General features: G+C 41.2%; 1 protein-coding gene across 18 annotated transcripts in view; it reads right to left on the bottom strand.

The window, feature by feature from the left end:
- Positions 1 to 13,832, bottom strand: part of KIAA1217 (KIAA1217 ortholog) — a 531,293-nt gene that overhangs the window by 83,404 nt on the left and 434,057 nt on the right. The window lies entirely within an intron of this gene.

Genomic DNA, 13,832 nt, shown 5'->3' with positions numbered 1-13,832 from the left:
ATGCAGGATGACCCAGGTTCAAATCACTCCTGTGTCTAATGTGGAGCAGGGATTTGAATCTAGGTCTCCCCTTCAAAGAGTGCCCCTAATCACAGGGGTATGGGGTACTCGGGGGTCAGAAATCTCTCTCAATCTGTCCTGCTGAAGCTGTTCCACTTTATATAAACAATTAGTCATTGGAACAGGGATTGGGGCCTGTCTTTCCCACATGCTAGCTCAGTGTCCTAACCACAGGGCTATAGAGTTTCTCTTACACTTGCCCTGGCCCAGTGACTGTTAAGTATTTTAAACAAAGTGGAACAGCTTCAGCAGGAGAGTGAAAAAGCCCCACCCCAGAACACCCTATAGCCCAGTGGTTAGGGCACTTACCTGAGAGGTGAGAGACCTGGGTTCAAAGCAGGCAGAAGGGGAATTTAGAGGGAGTTCACAACGGCGATGCCTGAGCAGAAGACACCTCCCTCCAGCCTAGACTTAGGCACCTCAACTCCCTCTCCTTGGCATTTCTTATTGGCTGGCTTAGGCAGCTCCCCACTTAGTATGCTGGCTTTTGTGGATCTCATTATTAGGTGCCTATCTCTCCCCATACATTGCATAGGAGCCTGGGCACTGAACTCAGGGCTGTGGATTACAGTAGGTGGCACAGCACCTAAAGGAGCTGTCCATAAAAGACAACACACAGGTTTTGGTGATTTTCAAGACCCTCACACCCCTTGTAATGCTTGGTAACAGTGAAACAAATGCACAAACTTAAGGACCCACCCATGCACCCCCTTAATATGTTACTTAATACATAGACAGCCCCAAGCATTAAGCCTTGCAACACTGAATACAAGTCCCCTTTTTTGTGGTCCTAGCCCTGTGGGTTTTTTCAGCTGGAGGAAAGGCATAGTGTTCTTGATGAGAAAGGGAAGAAAGTGAGAGCTGTACTAGCATAGGGAAATTTGCTGGCTTACATGTATGGGGTTATATGACTGACATCTACTCAATGTGCAGCGGCAGTCAAAAAAACTAACAGAATGCTAGGAACCATTAGAAAAGGGATAGAGAATAAGACCGAAAATATCATAATGTCTTTATAAAAATCCATGGTATGCTCACATCTTGAATACAGCATGCAGTTCTCGTGCCCAATCTCAAAAAAGATATACTGGAATTGGAAAAGGTATAGGGAAGGGCAACAATAACCATTAGGAGTATAGAACAACTTCCATAAGAGGAAAGATTAAAAAGACAGGGACTTTTCAGCTTGGAAAAGGGATGACTAAAAGGGGTATATGACAGAGGTCTATAAATCTTGACTGGTGTGGAGAAAGTGAATAAGGAAGTGTTATTTACTCTTTCACACAACCCAAGAACTAATGAAATTAATAGGCAGAGGCTTAAAGCAAACAAAAGGAAGTACTTCTCCACACAACACACAATCAACCAGTGGATCTAGTTGCCAGGGGATATTGTGAAGGTCAAAACTATAACAGAGTTCAAAAAAAGATTTAGATAAGTTCATGGAGGATAGGTCCACCAATGGCTATTAGCCAGGATGGGCAAGGATACAACACCATGCTCTGTGTATCCCTAGCCTCTGTCTGCCAGAAGCTGGGAGAGGACAATGGAATGGATCACTCAAAGACTGCCTGTTCTGTTCGTTCTCTCTGAAGCACACGGCATTGGCCACTGTTGGAAGACAGGATAGTGGACTAGATGGACCTTTGGTGTGACCCAGTATGACTGTTCTTATGACTCTGTGTGTATGTGTATTAGTGGGGGGTCATCCATGATGAATTGTGATTGGAATAATACTTTTCTATTCCATCGTGCTTTCCCCAAAGAACTTTGCAAAAATTAATTTAGCTTCACAACACTTCAGTGAGAAAGGTATTATTACAACTGTTTCACAGATGGGCAAACTGAGGCACAGAGTGGTTAAGTGACTTGACTAAGGTCAGTGGCAAATCTAGGAACAGAGTCCAGGATTTTGGACTCACAGTCTCATGCTCTAATCAGTAGATATAATTTCTGTTTCAATAAGCAGATGGAAGAACTCTTTCACATTAGAGACAGCTCTGGTATGTTGTGACACATGCACCATTTTTTTTTTTTAAAAGTACAAAACATCACCACTGGTTTTGATTAGAATTTCACAGTATTTTCACACAACATACTTATATTTTTTAAAAATATCTTGATTAAATATTTGCACTAGAAATATATTAACAGAATGTCATGGCATAAAAAGACCATTAAATCAATTTATTTGTATTTTGAATTTAATCAGTCAGGGTTTGTTGTTTCTTGTGGCTACAGGAAGCAAAACATTCTCTACCATTGAGGCATCTGGTTTACATTGGGCAGCTTTAGCTAGCCCATCAAGCACTCACTTTTTTAAAATGGGGATTTGGATGCTTGATTTAGTTATAACTAAAGTCAGAAATGCTGACCAACTGGACCCCAGAAACACCAAAAGTGGAAAACAGACCAATTGTTTAATACATATTGATAACACAGGCGCTTCCTAACAAGTGCCGTGTACATTCTACCAATAGCCTTTTAAAAAAAGTTTAACAACCCCGCAGTAAGAAATCCCATTAATATTGTTATAATATGGAGTATATAGGGGGCTCACTATGTCTTACTGTAGTTGATCTGCAATGAATTACAAACTGGTAGGACGTACATAAGAACAGCCATATTGGGTCACACCATATTGGGTCCATCTAGCACAGTATCCTGTCTTCCGACAGGGACTAACACCAGGTGCTTCAGAGGGAATAGACAGAACGGGCAGTCATTGAGTGATCCATCCCCTGTTGTCCAATCCCAGCTTCATTTTCCATAACTGGACTCTAGCATAATAAAGTATACCCCAGAACACCAGATATACTGTGACTGGGCTCCTGGGCATCAAACGCAATATACAATAAGCTTCAAGTATGTCTGATGCACAGGAAGGCTTTTATTACTTAAGGAATGAAGCCTCTTTTAATTTGAAAATATGTCATAGAACAAATTTATAAATAATGCATGGACATGTCATTACCCAGGCTGCAATTCAATCTCTGGGTTCTTATAATACATACAAACCACTCAAGCATCACTCTCCATTTTAATTACTTTATCAGAGCCCTCAAGGCTTGTCTATCTTGCCATGCCTTACCCTGCTTTTACTTGGTAGCTATTTACTTGTTTATAATGTTCCGTATGAGGTTTCTTTTTCAGCTCAACAAACAGTACACAAAAGGGCATGATCCTGAGAGGTACCGAGCTCCAGGCTTCATCAGGATCAGGCACAAAATTCTGGGCTATTTATTGCTCTAAAATCCATGTTAGTGAAAGGCTGAAGTCACCATTGGGCACTTAACTGCACCACTCTCCCTCATTTCTTCTAAAACACTGATAACTTCATTAGTCTTTTGGAGCGTCGCAGCTATTTTCCCTTCCCATTAATTTATCTCTCTTTTTTATTAGTTGCAAAAATGTTACAGACACCAGGGAAAAAAATACCATTTATAAAGTTGGACAAGATTTTTTTTTAAAAGACCTATTTCAGTGTGTGTGTGACACAAGGGTGGTTCCATTTTATCATCTGACCATTCTGACAATTATTCCTTTTCTTTTAATATTTTTATAGCTGGAAATAGTTACATAGCTAGTCTCTTGTTTTCATTTCTATAAATAACTGTTTCCTTGAAAAAACACAGACAAGCTGACTTACCCACTAGAATGTTTATTACTAATTTAGAGCCTGAACCTGCACTCCAGGACAAACTTTGCCAGAGTATGGAGTCAATGGGAGTTTTGCTTGAACATGACTAACTAATACAGTCCCACAAAACCCAAAAACTAAGGTAATTTGTCAGAGATGTTTTCACAGATAAATACCAAGGAAACTGTTGATTTCTGCTGTTTTTGCCACTGAGGTCCTCATGTGAATACCAAAAGCTCCACCACATACTAGCTAGCGTAGAGTCTAATCCTGATCCAAGAAATTAGAAGTTACAGATGACAAAATCCTGTTATAACATTTAGATCAGGGGCTCTCAAGTTGTGGGTTAAGGTCCATGAGGACTGCCAAGGGGATCTGTAGCACCCATCTTTCTCAGCTTAGTGGAGCACTGGGAGCCTATAAGTAAGGCCATCTGCTCCTTGTTCTAAGAGGAACTGTTCCCCAGATCTGTACCCTTCCATTCCTCCGTAGAAGAGGGAAGAGAAGTGCTAATGGCCCATCCTGACACCGCACATCACCTTTTCTCCGTCCAGTGAAAAACAAGGGACAGTGAAGGGTAAGCACAGGCAGCTGGTACTCAAGTTTATATGCAGCTGGCAGAGTGGATCAAGCCAGTGCTATCTTTATGCTACTGTATCCTGTGAATTATTTCTCATAAATTGGAACAAACTTTAAAATTAGTCTCAAATTTTCTAAAGCAGCCCTCCAGCTAAACATCTATATTTATAGCCACATAGATTTCTGTGGCATCTCCAAAAAGATCGAAAAATGGACCTGTCAGAATTCTTATTTGAATTCTGATGGCAGATTCAGGTGCATGGGGAGATAAGAGACTAGTTCTAGCAGTGTAAGGAGGCTTAAGCCTGGTCTACAACGGGGGGGGGGGAGGGGGGGAGGAGGGGTCCGATCTAAGTTACGCAACTTCAGCTACATTATTCACATACCTGAAGTTGACGTACTTAGACCTACTCACCACGGTGTCATCACTGCAGTGAGTCAACTGCTGCTGCTCCCCCGTCGACTCTGCCTGCCCCCTCTCGCAGCAGTGGAGTACAGGAGTCAACGGGAGAGAGCTCGGGGGTCGATTTATCGCGTCTAAACTAGACGCGATAAATCGACTCTCACTGGATTGATTGCTGCCTGCCGATCCGGCGAGTAGTTCAGACATACCATTAGAGTTGTGACAGCCACAGATGATTTAGCTTCTACGCTCTTAGCGTACCTTCTGATTTGTATTACCTCTTAACAGGGTCTTCACAGATTCCTAAGGCACTTGCTAAAGCAGAGTATGTCCTGTGGTAAACACAGGTGCTGTAAAGTTCCATCACCTTATATTCATTCCAAACTTCCTATTTCTTTTTTAAAATCACTTAAATATCAACTAGTGTGAACCACTGTAAAGAGCTCTGTAGTACTTGTGCTTCAGTACTGGCACAGAAGGACTTCCTGAAGAAGAGATGGCTCTTACAACATTAGGCAAGCTGTGTCTGAACCCACTGACCCCCGGGCACCTGAGCCCCAAGCCAGCATTTTTTTTGCAGAATATATATTTTAAATGTTTTAATATTGTAGCTTAAATTGTGTGCTCAGTCCTTTGGTGGTGGCAGCATTTCGGCAGAATCAAGAATTTCACATGATGAAACATTTATCAGAAATGAAATACAGGCAAGTAGGGGTGGGTGAATCTTGTGGGGGATGAAGATTCTGCAAGCCTTTCCAATTATTTCTGGGATCACAAAATTAGGGTCAATAAAACAAGCCCTTTTCTGAAGCTGCATGAGCCAGGGACTATGGGATCGGCTGTTATTTCAAGCTGCAATCCTCCCACTCCCGTGTAATTTAAACCTCACATTTTCTCCCAGAGGTGATTCAATATAAACAAACATGTTTTTCTAGCTAAAAGGAAGTCATTGGTACACACGTATATGTATGAAAAAGCCCCCCCAAAAGCTAGGCTGGCACCAGTGGCTGTGCTAAACTATACACATCTACAATTGTGCTGATTTCATTGGCATTTTTCTCTTCTTCCCTACCTGTTACATCTCTATATATAGGATTCTCACTCAATCTACTCTCTGCTCCGTTTTCATCTTTTTTTCCATTGTGTTTTTCCTCTGCCCCAAGACTCGAACCGAGATGATATAACCAGAATGGGATACTCGCAGCTCCTTCTGCCTTCCTTATTAGCTATCCCACCTCATTTTTGAATCCCATGCTTCCTCCCTCTTTCCTAGACAAGACCTTGACCCCATCATACACTAGCCAGCCCTGGGAGAGACAGCAAGACAATAAGGGAAGAGGAAGGTCGGCAGCAGCAGGCCAGGGGCAGGGAGGGGCTCCTGTGGCTGGCACATCCAGAGCTCAGAGGTCGCAGGAGAGAGGGCATGAGGAAGGAAAACATAACACTTAAAGGGGTGACAATGAGTCTAAATGACCTAACCTACCTATAGGAGAGAGACTAACAGGTTTAAGGCCTATGGACTCTAGGGAACTATAGGGAAAGGTTTTAAACCTTTTACCTGGGGTTGCAGTAGAAAGCACCCAATGCCTGTTGGATCCTTGCAGAACCCTGTTGGAGAGTTGAACTTTTGTTGACATGAACTAGGACTGCTAAAACAGGCATGTTTTGAAATTGCTCAATATTTTCTTGTTTGCAAGTTAAGTTTGTTTGGGTTATAGGAGCTACTGGAAAGCTCTGGAAGGCCAGCTGTGAAGAGCCTGGTAGTTTTCCATGGACTGAGAAGTGTAAAACCTAGAGCTCAGGTCTGCTCTGCTTTTTGTCTGTTTGCTTTGTGTCTGTCGTTTTCATGTGTTTCCTTATTCTTCCAAGTCATGGGACTAAACTGGGACTAAATCATGCCTACTACACCTCAGCCCATGGTGCTTTGGGGATTTTCTCAGCACACCAGAGCCAGTCCTGGATTTGATTGCTGCCTTCTCATTTGATGCCAGCCCACTGGTTCCAGACACTGAAGTCTTGTCCACTCTGGCAGCAGTGTGTAGGGAACACGTAGCCACATGCCACAGTGAAAAGCAGGCTGTACCCATACCGTGCTGTGTAGTTACAAATGGCAGCGAAAAGAGGGGCAGCCTTTCTCTGCTGCCTCCCCTCGCCAAAGCCCTTCTCTGCTGCCAGAGCTTTACACTGCAGTGCGGAAAGACTCTGGCAGCAGAGAGGCAGAACACTATGCTGATAAAAACAGCAGTATAGATGGGGGGGGGGCATGAAGAGAGCTATGAAAAGTACATTCCCTAAGGTTCTGATGTGTCTTTACTCCCCACAGCAGTGCCTCACCGTTTACACTGCTATTTATACCCATGTTAGGGGCATGCAGTGCATGTACTCTACATACCACTGTTAACTGTAGACACAACCTGTCCACTAGCTGAACTTTACCTTGATCCACCTTCCAACCTGGCATAAGGTCTCTGCTTGCCCAGGTAAAGAACTATACCTCTCTTCTGTAGCTAACAACCACCATCACCCAGACACCAGCAGACCAGAAAAGATTCATAGATCATAGAATATCAAGGTTGGAAGGGACCTCAGGAGGTCGTCTAGTCCAACCCCCTGCTCAAAGCAGGACCAATCCCCAATTTTTGCCCCAGATCCCTAAGTGGCCCCCTCAAGGATTGAACTCACAACCCTGGGTTTAGCAGGCCAATGCTCAAACCACTGAGCTATCCCTCCCCCCTAAAAATTCACCTATTTTCCTGTTTCCCTTCTCCTGTCTTCTCTTTTACCCATGTTTGTCTGCTTGTGCTGGACTTGCCAAAACTCCCAACACTGTAAATAAACTGAGAAAGTTCTGATTGTTATATCATCAGTATCATTTCCATCATTAAGGAAAAACAACTGTTTCAGTAACATGCAATTTTTACTGCAGGGTTAGTAATTAAAGCAGGAGGGTAAATGTTACGTGTGGTTATCAGAAAGCTAAAGAAGCTTAAAATACAGCAGCAGCCATGGAGTGCAAAGTAAAATCTAAATAATCCATAAACCATGATAGTGGGGAAGGAAGAGTGAAAGGAAATGCGGGGTGGGAAGTAGGGAAGTGAGGCTGGGAGACTATGAAAGGAAAAGAGAAAGAAACATTGTAGGTAGACTGTGAGAGAGATGGGAGGTGAGAGACAGAAAGAGAAAGAGAGAATCTTGGGGTAAAGAGAGCCTAATGGGCAAGTCAGGAAAGGGTTAACAGATTGTGAGGACAGAGGTACAAAAATAAGATTAGGCCTTGGAGAGAGAAACAGTAAGAGTCAGAGGAAGAGAAGAGAACGAAGTATGAGAGAGAGATTCTGGGGAAAACAACAAAGTCAGAAGGTTACAATGACAAAATGGAAGGCGAGAATGGAGAAACTGAAGGAGGGGAAAAAGCAAGAATGCACAAAAATGTTCTTGAAAGCTACGAGATTTTGGTTTATTGACAGCAATCACAATCAATTAGATTGTACCTACCCAGCAGAAAATAATGGGCAGGCGGAAGGAGAGGAAGAGAGAAAGTGTGTGTCCAATTTAAGCCAGTGTGTTTAACCCAGCCTATGGGGGGGAAAATGCTTCAGGCTCTTCCTGGCCTGAGAGAGTGAGGGTGTGGGGAGCAGGATACACCAACACTCTCTGCTGCAGTCTGAGCAACGCTCTAGCCCCCTCTGTCCCTTCACACTTCTGTAAACCAGAACAACAGTGTTTGAGTTGCGCTTTCAAAGCTACAAATGGCCTCCAAACTGAGCATAACGAGCTTGTCCAGTTCTATTGGTGAGGAGGCTTGAGGGGGAAAGAGACATGCTCCCCTTGCGAAACGACAGAAAATGGTGATGTTCTACAAGTTGTATTTCAGTGCAGTAGCCCAGAGACTTTACATCTGGGTGCAGTGGGAATGGTTCCCAACTGGAAATGCTGAAACAGATGTTCCAGCATGTGTACAGGCACTTGTGGTTAAGTGAATACGCAACTGCTAATTCAACTCTGATTATTCATGGAGGACTTCAAAAGGTTCCAAGGTTATACAATGGCAGGATAAGCTCTAACAAACTCTGTGTGTGTGTGAGGAGTGGCAAGTCCCCATCTTTTGCAAAAATGGCTCTGTCCCATGCCACTCCCAAAATACAATCCAATTCCAGACGACACATACATATGATCACTGTCTCAACGGCACTTGTGGCAGCTTGTCCTTGTCCATCGTCCCACCCAATTGTCTCTCCCACTCCTGTAGACCAGATTCCTGGGAATACAGTTGTTTCCTCAGGGTAAAACAGGAATCCAATCTACAGGGGAGGGAAATGCAGCTGGGTTGCAGGAACATTTAAAGCAATGGATAACAATAATAATGATGCTAATACATTTAATTTCTTACCTAAATTGAGTTCAGCTTGGAAGGTATATTGGTCCAGATACAGGTAGAAATGAGGGCTCTAAATTTCCACAAGGCTGTTCATATTTTCCCTGAACCCATTTTCACATCCTTAGCTCTCAGTTAATGTAGATTAGTTTTCAATGAAATAGCTTTCTTGGTAGGCTTGTGGAGTACTATTTAAGGTGGGAGAGAGGAATGAGGATGAATTCTTCTGTCGCTTTTAGCATCCATCTAAGACACTCCAGTAGGAGCTTCTGGTCTAGCCATGCTTAAGACAAATGGAACATCATGTTCCAAAGACACGGATGCATGTGTGAGATCCAGAACATTCTGCATCAACATAACCACACACAAGCATGCCTGAAATCAAAGTCTGCCTGTGTGGGGTTTTTCTCTCATCACCAACCTTAATTTTGCTGCACAAGCTATCTCCCTGGTACCAGACTGCATAATTCTACTCCAATCACAAAAGCAAACATCCAGATCAGCCAGCTTAGCATGAGTTCATTTCTGAGTGTTTATGAGCATGTTTCATGGAGCTGTTTTCTTTTTTTCACAAATAAACAGAATGTGAAAGTAAAAAGAAAAAAAAAACCACCCCATTTTAAACTACCAAATTTAACAGAAGGAAGTTAACAAAGCTCTCATTTTCTTCCTTAGTGCACTTTCCAGACAAAATAGCTTAGATGATAGCGAGTGCATTTCAGCCAAGATATGTCAGGGTGTCATTGTGAATGAAAAAAATACAAACACATTGAAACATAACACATTTCTATCCTGAAAAGGTTGGTTTTACATAATTATATCATTGGTTTGCCAATATCCACATTTAACTGACCAGCATACTTTGGCACACCCAAACCAAAAGCTTTTATTCTTTTTGAACTGAACATATAAAAGTTGTCACTGATTTTTGTAGAATTAAGGTAGGGGCCCTTGAAATGGCTGGGAATTAGTGTTACAAACAAATAGCTCTGTTTGTTTGATTTACTTTTGTACTGTTGCTTTTAGATAGGATTTTAAGCACATAAACAAAAGTTGCCTGCTTTGTGCAGATGTAACAAACATTTCCTTCCCTTTCCCCTTAAGAGATCAAATGCATTGTCAAGAAAATGCATACAGTTGCTATCAGCCTTGAAAGCCAAATCCTTAAAACCATTCTGGATTCCAGCACCTCCTTGGGGCACTGCTGAACTGATGGATTCATCCATTTTTTTCCCAAAAAAGGAATAGTTTCAAGCATATATAGCTCTGGTACAGATCAGCATTTTTATTTGGTTTAAATATGCTGTATATCAGATTTCTACTCTTTAAAAAAAAAAGGAGTCCTGTGAGTAACTGATCTCATAAATCAAAATAAATGCATGGCTCCTTGACTCTCTGATCTACTATTCAGCTTTTATTTCTGTTCCATATTTGTAGCTTTTCCTACTGTGCCAAAGCCAAATAGAATTGAACAACTTCTTATGATTAAACAAGAATAAGGAAAAACATAACCTTTAGTCTCATCTGGAATTATCAAATGACTGAATCAAAACATGTTTTCTATTACAGGAATATGGAATATGTTAGGATATAAATAGTAAAGAAACAGTATACAATATAGTTGGTCGTTTGAATCCTACGCATATTTACACCTGTAACCCACTGTTACCGCTAAATAAGAACGCAGCAGATAAGAAGGAAAATATTATGTCATAAGTTTTGCACCCAGCACTATTTGCAGTCCTCATCTGTAGGAAGGAAAGGTCAGTGGATGAGTATAACAATGGATCCACTAGCCCCTTTCCTCATCCCATACAACTGGGCTTTGTGGCACATGCTACTGTGAACCTGCTGCAGAACTGGTTTGCTTCCTTGTGGGCTGAATCTTCCACTCCTATAGAGGAGGCCAGCGGGAGTATTTGCATTAACACCTCTTTTACCACATTAACATAATTGCTATCACAGTCTCAAGAGTAGTTGTTCTGTTCTGTGAACATTTATTCTCTTTCAACTTTACTTCCTTCTGTTCAACATTTGACAAATGCAAAGACAATCTAGTGATCAGTGTACCAGGACAGAGAAGTAATATAATGAGACGTGGGGGTCTCAGGGCTCAACTAACTTGCTGAGTGTCTTAAGCTTGTTAGAGTTACCTGTAAATACAGGGAAACCTGAAGTAAAGGCCACCTGTAACCTGCAATCAATTTGAAGACTGAACAAAATTGTATTTGAAACCTTGGGATACTTTAGTTAGAGACAAACTCTTCCAGTCTACACAGTTTTGGTAGTTCATTGAGTGGTGACTTAAGAGAGGTTTCATTGTATACAGAATGAGCTGTTGTCACTGGCCTAAGGAGAGAGCCATTTTTGACAAAAAAACCTGTACTTGTGAGGTTTGATTCCCAAAGGTCCTTCCTGCCACTGTCTGAAATCATGTTGTGTAAACAGTCTAGACCACAGGATCCAATCAGAGGCTATTAATAAGAGGACTGTTTGGGCTTCCTGGATTATGTTTGCCATAATGGATGAATAAAATGGGGTGTGTTGGAGGAATGAGACATACATCCACCAAGAACAGACTGCAGTTTAGCTGACTGGATGCAAAACTGCTTATTTGGCTGAAGTAAATAACTAAGGTTAAAAGTAGGGATCCTCAGGGTAGAAGTTATCCACTGTGATTAAAACTAAGTGGTTGAGGAACCAAAGTTATCCAACAAACTTTTTGGCCTGTTCAGCCACTTAATTTGCATGTTAAACTTCAATCACATGCAAATTGTCCTCAAGCCTAAAGATATGTTTCTGTACATGAAAGAAAGAGACAGGATTCCAATACCATATACTTTTTCACGGTGCCCTTTTGCCAACTGATTTTTGCAGCTGTCTTGTTTATGCCAACTCAGATTATTTTTACCTTAGATCTTATGTGTATCCAAGGAGGGCTGTTCGTACTGCTCATATTTTCAGGAGTCTGATCAGTTTTCTTGACTCCAGATTAGAACTGACACCATCTAATCAAAGACCACAGCTGTGTGTGTGGATTCTCCAAAAAGATCAGGAATTAGATCTCTTTTCTGCTTCTATAGAAAAAAGAGGATGAAGACAAAGTAGGCCTTATCTCCCTTATGGAATCTGGCCCTTTGGCTGCTATATTTGCCTAGAGGAAAGCAATTGGTTGAACAAAGAACTGAGGACTCAGCTGTGAGCAGGGAACTCAGATCCTGTACAAAGAGTTGTACTTCCGGATAATGTAATACGGAAGGACGCTAGGGAAGGCTAAAGTAAAGTCCTGATTAAATAAAGCAATGTCAGGCTTAAAGAAAGAAGAACTGTTCCTTCCAACCAGGCTGATGTCACAGAGAGAGCACAACAGACTACATTAATCTCAGCAAGGTGATTTTTAATCTCTGTTGAGGTAAGAGCCGATGTACAAAGCTGTATGGAAGACTGAAACTCATCTTTGGTTCGAGTGCTATCTCAGAGCTTACGAGGTCTTCTGAATTCTCTTATGCTTCCTTATTTACAAGGGAAGACTGGTTTCTGACAATGGTAGACACAGCTGTGAGTAGCAATGTCTGACTCTGCCAAATACTTAGGAAATGGAGGTAAATAGCCAGACTATTGCAAATTGATTTGTCAAACACAAGGGCTGTGAAAGAGTAAAACATCCAAGGAATAGGAACCAGGAAACTTTCTGTAAAAGTATGTGGATTAAGAATAAAAGAAGCAACTAACAAATACTAAAAATGGACCCAAATGTCCTTATTCAGGGAAAACTCCCATTGAAGCCAATGGGACTTTTGTCAAGAAGGCAAACTTCACAATCACACTTTGTGTTAGAGGCTTGACCTCCAGACTCAGTCACAGGCCAACAGAAAACTTGAGTTGCTGTTAAATAATTCGATCTGGATGACCCAGGAGGTGTACTGACACGCTCCAGAGCAAGCTGCTTGCAACCCTCAGCCAGAAGGAGAGGCCATTAGAAGGAAATAAAAACACTATTAAAGTGAGTGTATCATGGTGGGAGCATGGATCTATTTTTTCACAGAAAAAGTTACTGGGGATTTCCAGATGACAGGCCTGTGATATCTTAATCTAAAAAGAGAGTAATATATAACTGGAAGACTTCTGGTATTTGCAGAGTGGGTGGGGCATACTCATATTCCTAGACTAGTCGATGTTAGCAAAAATACTTTTTTTCAGATCAAGTTTGATATCATTTAACTTGAAAATAAGTAAGTAGAACTTGGTTTTAACAGACCCATTTTATTCTTTGGCAACTTTTAAAAATGCTACTTTTAGATTGTTACTATATTACAGAATCTATATGATTACATAGAACATGAATGATATTTTGTCAAAATAAATATAATTCAACAATAGCACATTACCACTTAATTATTTAAAAAGCCACAATGAGATCTCTATCCAAATATAGCTTAGGATCTGTACATTTAAACAGATCGTTATATGTGCGATACTTGAGGTTTATATTTTGTTTTATTCATAGCTAAAAATAAAAATTAACTAATTCTTAATCTTCTAGCCACCTTCTCAATAATCTAGATCATTTATGGGGTAATTTTTATAGGATATGAAAGACACATGAATGAAAGAGCACAGGTACATTTATTATATTTCATAACAGTTTGATTAGATACAGCTACCTCTCAATGTCTTCTTCCCTACAGCAGCATAAATAATTGGCAGCTTAGTAATAGCTCATTCATTAAAAATAGTAAAACTCATGTCACAGAAACAATTCCAGAGCATCAGAT

The sequence above is a fragment of the Caretta caretta genome, chromosome 2, assembly GCF_965140235.1.
Source record: "Caretta caretta isolate rCarCar2 chromosome 2, rCarCar1.hap1, whole genome shotgun sequence".
Lineage (NCBI taxonomy): Eukaryota > Metazoa > Chordata > Testudines > Cheloniidae > Caretta > Caretta caretta.
Note: the sequence above shows the minus strand (reverse complement) of the source record. Positions and strands in the feature narration are given on the sequence as shown.